The following is a 12,286-nucleotide window of genomic DNA, read 5'->3' as shown; positions in this document are numbered from 1 at the left end:
AAGCAACAAAGAATATTCAAAGTATGGTAGTTTCATGCAGTGCTTATGGATGTACGAATCTGCATGTGCCAGATGAAAATATTTCTTTTTATACATAAGTATTTTTATATTTTCATCGGTCATGTTTCATGCAGGCTAAGCCTAGTGCCAAATGATCGTTTCAAGGAAATATTGTGCTTAGGTTGATTCATTATCATTATTTGCCAAGTAATAAAATATAAGTCTCGGTAATATTATAATAAATATTTTATTTCCATAGATCCAATATAGGTATCCATATTCCATTCCATTAATTTGTCTTATATTGTAATATTTTGTGAACTATGAAAATATTGTATGCCAAATTTGTATTATAAAAAATATTATTTGCTTAAATTGTCTATAAATCCTTCATCATTGCTATTGTTTTATTTTTCCCGTTCTTATAATATGTAGTTATTTATTATCTTATATTAAATATAGGAGTATAGAGTATAGTTAGGTACCTATATTCAAGTTGCAAAACGAATGAGAAACAGTTTCACAAAATATTGTGATAACGGTTAATTTATTATTATTTCCCATCTAATAGAATATACGGTAATATTAGCGATCTATAATTTTTCTTTTATTTTACCGTTCTTATAATATGTAGTTATTTATTATCTTATATTAAATATAGGAGTATAGAGTATAGTTAGGTACCTATACTTAAGTTGCAAAACGAATGAGAAACAGTTTCACGAAATATTGTGATAACGGTTAATTTATTATTATTTGCCATCTAATAAAATATATGGTAATATTAGCAATCTATAATTTTTGTTTTATTTTTCCCGTTCTTATAATATGTAGTTATTTATTATTATCTTATAAATATAGGAGTATAAGAGTATAGTTAGGTACCTATACTTAAGTTGCAAAACGAATGGAAACAGTTTCACGAAATATTGTGATAACAGTTAATTTATTATTATTTGCCATCTAATAAAATATATGGTAATATTAGCAATCTATAATAAATGTTTTATTTTCCATATCCTAAATACATGGTAATAGGAAAATATTGTAAAAATAAGATTCATTTGCAAATAGAATGGATCAAAATCTGTAGTGAGGTAGGTTCACTAAATTAGAAGTTTGGTCGAGTTAAAAATAAAGTTCAATGAACAAATCATTGTATCATATGGTAATGGAAATGATGAAAAGTTGAAAAAAAATTATATTGAAATCCATAAAGTATGTCGAAAGATATAACGCAATGAAAGTCGATGTTTTCCCATATAAGTCTGTCTGGGCGCCTGACTTCTTGCCCGATATTCAATGGCGACGAGAAATGAAGGAGGCATCATGCTTCCAAACGCTTGAAGTCATCTAACTATATATATCAATGGTAGGGACACAGTATACATACAGTATGGAAACTAGTCTAGTACCCTGGCGCAAAAACACGCCATCTTGTAAGGAAGCGCCGCATTGTAATATTATTGATGGGAGGTTCGGATCACTTTACTGATCTGGAACAATATTATTGATCTCGTTCACTGCCGCCAGCCAATCAGAAGACCAGGATTGGAACTTCCTAAGGTCACGTACGCAATTGCTCCATGTAAAAAGCATTGGTTGGATAGGCGTTTGATTGACAGTTTCCATTCTGTACCTATTCTTGGTAGGAAGCTTACTCCATCAATGGTCTCTGAAGCCTGATGTTTCTGCAAAGCCATAAATATTACCCCACAAACCATACCTTGCTTATATGCCGTTTCAAAGTCTTGAAGGCAAAGCTATGGGGCGCGTACTTTACTATGAACTATGCAAATTTTAGAGAATATGTGCCACAATTCACAGAAACCTCAAAAATAAGACAAGGCAGGACAGTAGAATTAAATTTTCCAACACTATCGCTGTTCCAACTTTTTTGGGAATAAAAATGAGATTTCAAGATTGAAGCTGCAGAAATGAGGGCTCTGAGGAATCTGATAGAATCAGAAATAATGAAATAAGAAGAGTTTTATCTGTTACACCTTTATATGATCAAATAGATAAATAAAGTATCAGCATAATACTTACTTTACTTATGTGGCACTTGTCACGTGGTATTTTAGCACCACAAAATATTTTTGAAATGAACTGTTGAACTTTAATAGAATTATAAAATAGAAAGGAAAGATAACCTAGTCAAGAACCACTCAAGTAAAATTGAATGTTGTTAGCAATAAAGAGTAATCATATGGTTATTATCTAAAGCGATAAGAAAAACATGCATAATTGTAATTCAACAATAATGAGGATCCATTGGCAGAATTAAAAATTATAAAGCGGCTTATTTATTATTGGCAGATCATAAAAAATAAAAGTTTCCATGTACATTTGAGGTTAGAATTGTTTGTTTATGTCTTTAAATGAATCAATCGATCTAGGATAAATCGATAGTTATTTGAATCAACACCTAACGAATCTGATTGTTCGATCAACCAGTACAAGTTGAATTATAAAGTTTACTCACAAAAGATGTATTATATATACTAAGGAAGGTCTATGTAAATGAATAGGGACAACTATTATTGCTGCATAAATATTTATTACAATTAAATGTATATTGCATGATAGTATTGTATATCACAATTTATTTATTAGAATAGTCTAAGACAATCACTCCATATATTTATATAAAAACTTTTTATTTATTTTTCTATAATAAAGTTGAAGAAACCCTGAATCTGAAGTAACCAATTGTATTGAGTTTTGCTAAATTAAAAAGCCAATCAGAAGGAGGCTTACAAATCGTTCAAGGAAGAGATGAAATTTTTCTGGAAATCACTTTCTCTTTGGCTTGTGATCTCGTTTTGTGAAGATGCACATGGAAACTATGGTCTTCCTTCTTATTAAATTTTAAAAATTATCAAGCCAATCCCTTTTTTAAATGTGAACTATTTGTAATTAATGTTTATTTATCTGTGAGCTCAGTGTTGTTAAAGAGTTCTTAATTGTAATCAGTTCCCATAAATATATCTTTAATACAGAAAGAAATCTATAAGGAATCTGGACCACGTGCAAGCCCAGCCGAGACAAAAAGGACCTGCATAATTAATTATTGGAAATAATAAATTTACTCTACAAGACTTCCAAGAACATCATTAATGTGAGTATTAGTTCAAATAAGCTCGTTTATAAAGGCCTTTTAATTAGAGTTGGGGAATTAATCAAAGCACTATATAAATAAATTCAGTCAAAGAAAAATTCGCAACGTGTTGAGTGCTATCTTATAGTCTATAAGAATGTTTTATGAATTTATTTGATTTATGTAGGAAGCTTACTTCCATGCATGGCACAGACTCATTAAAAAACCCTGACATTTTTAAATATTAGTTTTAATAATTATTATTTGCTAATTGATCAAAGCTTGTCCTATCAAATCTATCAACCAAACAGGTTTTAAATTGTAGAATTCTGAATTGACTTGAAGTCCAAGTATCAGTATTAAATATAATATATTTATAATCTTTAAAGCTCACAACTGTGTATGCTAGTAAACCCTGTGATAATTGTTTAACTATTAAGGAATTTATATATATTGTTTTATGGGAATATATTTTGTGTTTTATGTCAGCATACAAAATCATAGAAGTTTATTTCATCTCGTGATATACAGTTTGAGCTGTCTTAGTGTCAAGAAAAAATATTCTGCAGCATATAAAATTATTGAATCAATTAATATTGATCTTATTAAGAGCACTCAGTACTTATCATCCTTTGATGATAGCCATACTAGTCTGCCAGAAAAAATATATTGATAATTATATTAATAAGGTTCCAGTTATATCATATAAGGATCCAGAGAGCTTCAAGAACTGGCGTTGTAAGTTCTAAGGAATTTCGAAAGGATAAATTGGTGGATACCTGTATTCATGGTGAGCGTTTTAAAAATCAACTAGAAAAAACCATAGTTGGTCTTCATTATTCTCAATTGGATACATGGTTACTGGTAATCAGTCATCAACTATCTTTTTGATTTCCTTATTGGTATTCTTCAAGAACTTCATAGAAGCAGCGGTAAGAATTATTAATCACCAGTCATTGAACCTTATGGTGATTAATCATATTTAGAAAATTCATATATCTACCACTGAGCTAGAGCTGCAGTTTGCACCCAGCGATTTTGTGAGCTGCCTTAACTTTTTGTGAATTTATTCGCAAAATAGGGACTTTAGCAACCGCTCTTATAAATATCAAGAACACCGTATCATCTATAAAGAATTTACAATTTACCACTTCACATAATAATGGCGCCCAAAGTGGGGCAAAGGTCTATATTTTTACACAATGGCACCACAAGCATGAGGCATGATGAAAAGCTTACCTACTCAACCTTGCTATCAATGCTAAATAGAATTATTAATAAAACTGAAAGCTGCAAGAAGTATAATCTGAAGTTGATTCAACAGGATATACCTGATGTTCTATTGTAAGTTTCTGGCTAAAATAATTGAGTTGCTCTTCAAGTTGAAATTTTTCAAGCTGCAAAAATACAGACAAACTGTATCACACGAGTTTGATAACATAACTCTCAATAATAGAGAAAAATTGGATGGAAATTTCCATAAAATTTTATAACAAAATTTTGATCTTGATCTTTGAATCTAAATATTGTATGCTGACCAGGGTTATAGGTTATTTGAAACATAAGAACATTATTCTTATTAAGGAAAATAAGACCCTACCTAAAATTTTAAGAGCTATATTAGTAATAACTTATCCATGTTGGTATTAATACCTGTATCACTAAGAAGGTCTTTGCGTAATATACGTACATGACACTTGAAACTTTTAACACCACACAATTAATCATATTTGGAAAATTCATATATCTACCACTGAGCTAGAGCTGCGGTTTGCACCCAGCGATTTTGTGAGCCGGACAGCCTTAACTTTTTGTGAATTTATTTGCAAAATAGGGACTTTAGCAACCGCTCTTATAAATATCAAGAACACTGTATCATATATAAAGAATTTACAATTCACCACTTCACACTCTACAACCCGATAGTCGAGTTTTGGCCTGCTCTACAATCAGTCTCCACCTCTCTGTATTCAGTGCAGTCGTCTTCCATTGACAAATTCCCAGCTCTCTTGAGTCCTTTTCCAATTCATCCAGCCATGTGAGTTTAGGGCATCACACTTTTCTTTTTCCTTGTTCTGTGCAGTACAGTCCATTCTTTTGTGCCCTTGCCGGTTAGCATTCTCTTGACATGTCTTGCCCACATTATTTTATTCCCTTTAATGACACCAATAATGTCAGGCTACTTGAAAATGGCATAGAGTTCCTGGTTGTATCTCCTTCTTTAACCATCTTCTTCTCTAACTGGTCCCAGTATTCTAGGTAGAATTTTTCTTTCAAATGCGGCTGAAACTCTGTAATCCTCTCTAGTGAGCATCCAAGTTTCGCTAACATTGACCTATGTAAACTATATATTAAAGCCGAATGGTTGCTTTATGTATTTGAAGTTTTGCCTTCCTGGATAGGAAGTCTTGATCGTATGACCCTAGAAACACCAAAAATGATCTATTTCACAGGGAGATCCTTCAACTTAATAATGGAATACGATTCAGAAGAATTTGCAGAAGCTCAATATTACAAGCCTACCGGAGAAAAAGATGTGGGAAGGCTAAGGAAGAGATGAGTACCATAACAGGTTAAAATGTTAATAACATTTTATCCATTCATTTAATTATTCATGTATGTATCTATTTATCCATTCATATATTTATTCATCTACTTAGTAGATTTTGTTTAGTGAGAACTTGGAGAAAATACTGTAATTTTCCATTAGAGCATTGGAGGTAATATTTCCAATTTTCAACCTCCTGGCCTCATCATTTGATTGGTCCAAATATTTTAATGTTTGTTTCTGAATTTGAAACTATAAATTGAATGGATGAGTATTGATGAAATTATTTCAAATCAATAAATCAGTCATAATTGCGCTTCAAGTTATAGAAACAATCAAATCAATTCATCCTGCACAGCTTTGACTCAGGGATGACAATTTATTCTTCTAAGTGGGATATCATTGTAATTTTTTGATACTGACTATGTTTTGTTTATTCTGTATTTGATTGGAAGAGTAAATGATTCATTAATCATTATTATAATTTAACTGAAGTAATAAGTAATTTTTCTTTTACTAATTTAATTTAATTTTTCACTAATGAGTTTAAAATATATTTTTTACTGTGATCCTCACATAAGTGTGTAATGAAATCAGATGATCAAACGATCATGCCTCAGGTGGGATTTGAACCCGACCAGACACCGTTAGCAGACTGAAGGTCACAAGAAGTCTGTATTTGCCAAAGACCTTGAAGAGATATAGACCCATAATGCCTAGGCCTTCCCAATGATAGCTCTTACTTGAAACTGAAGGCCGCCATTGGGGTATTTTAGCACAAGATATTATATCTATATATTTGTAATACTATAGATCACAAAGGCATTGGTATGTAATAATCTCATAGGTTGCCCCCTCAATGGCCGATTTCAATTTCAAGTACGACACTAGTGCTGCATGTGAGTCTATGCATCTTTAAGGTCTTTGGTATTTGCTAACTATAATCCAATAATCCACAATACATATATTGTATCAATATATATAAAAATAAATGTCTGTTTGTGTGCTAGTTTGTTTGTTTGTTCCCTATAGACTCAAAAACTACTTGACAGAACGGCATGAAACCTTGGGGATTTGTTGTATGAATATCGGGGATGGTTCCTGACCAGAAATTTTAATAGGGGGCTGATAATAATTATTTATTAATCCATTTTACAGACCTATGTTTTCGAAATTTTCGGCCGAGCGGCTACCTATAATTTATCATCTAAAGTTAACAGCTTTACATAAAACACGTTACCCTGTGATAAATTGTTTATTGGTATTAGAACGGTAATTTGGAGTTGAAGTTAGTGTAGTTGACTGGTACCAGCTGTAGATAATCATTCCTTAGAAGACCTATACAAATAATTATTATCACTCCCCTATCATTGAGAAACTGGAAAATGTTGGAAAAACATTATTCATCTCATGAAAAAGAGTCAGTTGTTCATATTGCATTCATTGATTACTGAAGAATGACAGACTAAATTAATTTTTTTTTAAATTGAGCTTCAGCTTATACTCATCCTAAAATGGAAGATGGAAAGAATATGGAATTATGGAAAAGAGTTTGAGAATTATTGCTTAAAGTGAATTAAGAAATGCAGAAGTACGGTGTAGGTCAAATAACAGATTAATAATGTATCAAAAACGAGTGTTTCAATTATCTATAGTATATTACTTGAAAATGCTCATCAGTTATTGGTCACATGATCAGTAACAAGACCGTAAAGCCAAAATCATATTTTAGTAGCATGCCTGAATGAAATTTTAAGAACTTCTTCCATAAGTTGTTGGGAGGTAGGGTAATTCACGATTAATTTTTAATATCGGGGCACCGAGCTTTGCTCGTTATTTATTTATTGACTTTTGATAAACCGAACACAATTATTTAAAATGATTAGGGAAGTACTAACAGCTATAGGCACAGCCCAAAACTGTTTCTTTCCCGAATTTTGATTTATACACTATAAATAGTCCAGAAAGTAGGTTATGTTCCATACAGTTGAATTCAGGTTCAATTTTCTGTTCAAACATTTGAAAACAAAAAAAATTATAATTTAGATTATACACAAACTAAATTGAATAACAAAATAACACTCACTAATCACTTAAAATTGTCAAATAATGATCAACTTTAAAAATTATGATACTCTATGAGGATTATCATGTCATGTCAACAAATCAGATTGTGTTGATTAAATTGTCTAGCAAGATGAAATTTCTCACTGATTGTTTATGATTACACAGCTAGAAATAATTCCGTCTCTCTCCCACACAGGCACACGCATCTTCTGTTATCGAGAGACGACGAAATTATCATCTGTTTTCCAAGGATGAATTATTATCCTTTTAATGTCCAGCGAGTTTTCCAAAGAATGAGACTTAGTATTGATATTGAATAGCATGCGATTTATAATCCTCTCGACAACTGATTTATGATGAATAATTATGTAGTCTGATTTTTATTCTAAAATTGGCGTATGAAGGAGGCTCCTTTTTCCTTTTATATTATCCTTGAAATGCAAAATTCCCAAAAACCTTGAATATACATCGACGCGCAATTTACAAAGGAACATACCTGTCAAATTTCATGAAAATCTATTACCACGTTTTCCTGTAAATGTGCAACGTATAAACATATAACATTTAAACATTTGAACATTTGAACATTTAAACATTTAAACATTCAAACATTTAAACATTTAAACATTTAAACATTTAAACATTCAACATTTAAACATTAAACATTTAAAACATTTGAACATTTAAACATTTAAACTTTAAACATTTAAACATTTAAAATTTAAACATTTAACATTTAAACATTTAACATTTAAAACATTCAACATTTAAACATTAAACATTTAAACATTTAAACATTTAAACATTTAAACTTTAAACATTTAAACATTCAAACATTTAAACATTTAACCATTTAAACATTTAAACATTAAACATTTAAACATTAAACATTTAACATTTAAACATTAAACATTAAACATTAAACATTAAACATTTAAACATTTAAACATTAAACATTTAAACATTCAAACATTTAACATTTAAACATTTAACATTTAAACATTAAACATTAAACATTTAAACATTTAAACATTTAACATTTAAACATTAAACATTTAAACATTTAAACATTTAAACATTTAAACATTAAACATTTAAACATTTAAACATTTAAACATTTAACATTTAAACATTTAAACATTTAAACATTAAACATTAAACATTTAAACATAAACATTTAAACATTAAACATTAAAACATTTAAACATTTAAACTTTAAACATTTAAACATTTAAACATTAAACATTTAAACATTTAAACATTTAAAATTTAAACATTTAAACATTAAAACATTTAAAACATTTAAACATTAAACATTTAACATTAAACATTTAAACATAAACATTTAAACATTTAAACATTTAAACATTTAAAATTTAAACATTTAAACATTTAAACATTTAAACATTTAAAATTTAAACATTTAACATTTAAACATTAAAACATTTAAACATTTAAAACATTTAAACATTAAAACATTTAAACATTAAACATTTAAACATTTAAACATTTAAACATTTAAACATTTAAACATTTAAACATTTAAACATTTAAACATTTAAACATTTAAACATTAAACATTTAAACATTAAACATTTAAACATTTAAACATTAAACATTTAAACATTTAACATTTAAACATTTAAACATTTAAACATTTAAACATTAAACATTTAACATTTAAACATTTAAACATTTAAACATTTAAACATTTAAAAACATTTAAACATTTAAACATTTAAACATTTAAACATTTAAACATTAAACATTTAAACATTTTAACACATTTAAACATTTAAACATTTAAACCTTTAAACATTTAAACATTTAAACATTTAAACATTTAAAAACATTTAAACATTTAAACATTTAAACATTTAAACATTTAAACATTTAAACATTTAAACATTTAAACATTTAACCATTTAAACATTTAAACATTTAAACATTAAAACATTTAAACATTAAACATTAAACATTTAAACATTTAAACATTTAACACATTTAAACATTTACATTTAAACATTTAAACATTTAAACATTTAACATTTAAACATTTAACCATTTAAACATTTAAACATTTAAACATTTAAACATTTAAACATTAAACATTTAAACATTTAAACATTTAAACATTAAACATTTAAACATTTAACACATTTAAACATTTAAACATTTAACATTAAACATTTAACATTTAACATTTAAACTTTAAACATTTAAACATTTAAAACATTTAAACATTTAAACATTAAACATTTAAACATTTAAACATTTAAACATTTAAACATAAACATTTAAACATTAAAACATTTAAACATTAACATTTAAACATTAAACATTTAAAATTAAACATTTAAACATTTAAACATTTAAACATTTAAACATTTTAAACAGTTAAACATTTAAACATTTAAACATTTAAACATTTAAACATTTAACATTAAACATTAAAACATTCAAACATTAAACATTAAAACATTTAAACATTCAAACATTTAAATATTTAAACATTTAAACATTAAAAACATTCAAAAATATAAACATTTAAACATTCAAACATTTAAATATTTAAACATTTAAACATTAAAAACATTCAAACATTAAGAGAAATGCCAAACCGTCGACTTGAATCTTAGACCTCTCCTCGCTCGGTCAATAAACCTACTATGTTCCAAATTTCGTGAAAATCGTTAGAGCCGTTTACGAGATCCGTAAAACATAAATAACCAGATATAAAAAAAGCCAGATATAAAAATAACCATATATAAAAATAACCATATATAAACATAACCATTTATAAAAATAACCAGATATATAAATACAGAAATGGCTCACTTAGTATAATAGGATATTTTATTATTTTATATTTCATGATTATTATATTTATAGAATCCAAAAATAATGTTTTGACCATATATGATCAAAACATAATTATAATTTTGAGAAGTATACACAAAATTAGGAACATTTTAAAAAGCTGATTTGAATAATAATAATTATGATTTTTCTTCTGATTCACTTCCTCAAAAGAACAACACGTAAGCAGTCAAGTTGCTGGTAAGTAGCGTACCGTAATTCATTACAGGTTCTATCTTCTTCCTTTCATCTTAGTTCAATGACAAAATTAACGTGCACATTGCGTGATTTTTCCACAATGGATGATTCAATCAATAAACACAATGAACTGCATATCATTGTCCAGTCAGCTTGATTGCTTCACACGAGCTTGAAGATTGGCACAACTTTCAAAGTCACAAGGCTATATATTCAATTTGAACTTTCCTTCAAATTCACCCTTCAAATTATCAAAAAATATATTCATTCATTATTTGATCTATCCGGTATCAAATCTCTAATACTTTTATAGTAACTTATTTATAATAGAGTGAGTGTCTCTTTAATTTTTTTTTTAATTGAATGAGTAACATAATCCGTATGTATTTTATTGTGTCATACAGTACCATTTGTCAATTAATACGGTATATTGTTTCAAGAAGCATATTAAAAAATATGAACAAATTTTTTTCTATTCAAATCACTCGCTCCACAAACTATTACCGTATTTTTTTTCATGCTGAGTGATGCAATAGGTCTATACTCTATTTGTTTGAGAAGAATAGGCCTATAAGTAGTATTTTTCAAATGAGGGACGGTAGACTACATAAATATTTACAATTGAATTTTAACCTATACTATACAGAAAATACGAATAATCAAGTTGAAATAAGGAAGAACTTATAACGTAGGATTGAGAATTTTATTTGTGTATATTTATTAAGGCGGACTAAGTCGGAGGCATTTTGAATGCGAAACTGCTTTTGCCGGGTCATTGATGAGAAAATAATTAAGCGGCATCCAATGCCGATCTTGATGATAATGGAGTTTTGATTAAGTGTTGATGAGGTTTCAAACTACTTGCACATCTCTAAAATAAAGTTTTGGGCTGTGCTTGCAAATAATCTTCAAGTATAGCCTACTGTAATTATTAGGAGGATAATAATTTCCAAGTATATATATTATATATTTTTTCTCTCTCGTTGGAAACTGGAACTTAACCTAGCGAACTGGGCCTATAAATGAGCTAATCGCATTGAAAATCACAATAGAGCTATATTATTAAAAATGACTTGGGGATATGGATACTGATGAGTACGATTTTCCTGAAAAACAGGATTAGATAGAACTTTCACCCCCTGGGAGGTGAGTTTTCAAGTTATTATTGTATAATTAATGAATCCTAAATATGCTATGCTTTATATAAATATATCTATGTAAACTGACTCAATCATAATCTATCATTATTAGATTTGAAATAAAGTATTGTATTCAATGAAAAATAGGTTTTCAAACAAAATACTCAACCATAATCTATTATTATTATTGGATCTGAAATAACAGCGTATATTAAACAAGTTGGAGTATCATGGAAATATTCCATTTCATACGGATATTAACCGTATGTATAAAATTGCTAATTTCATACAATTATTAATTATTGAAAAAAATTGAAATTCTCTCTCAGCGATCATTTGTTAAGAATAAGTGATAAATCAAAATAACTATTGAAT

The sequence above is a fragment of the Nilaparvata lugens genome, chromosome 3 (assembly GCF_014356525.2).
Source record: "Nilaparvata lugens isolate BPH chromosome 3, ASM1435652v1, whole genome shotgun sequence".
Classification (NCBI taxonomy): Eukaryota; Metazoa; Arthropoda; class Insecta; order Hemiptera; family Delphacidae; genus Nilaparvata; species Nilaparvata lugens.
The sequence above is the reverse complement of the archived record's forward strand: the minus strand, read 5'-3'. Positions refer to the sequence as shown.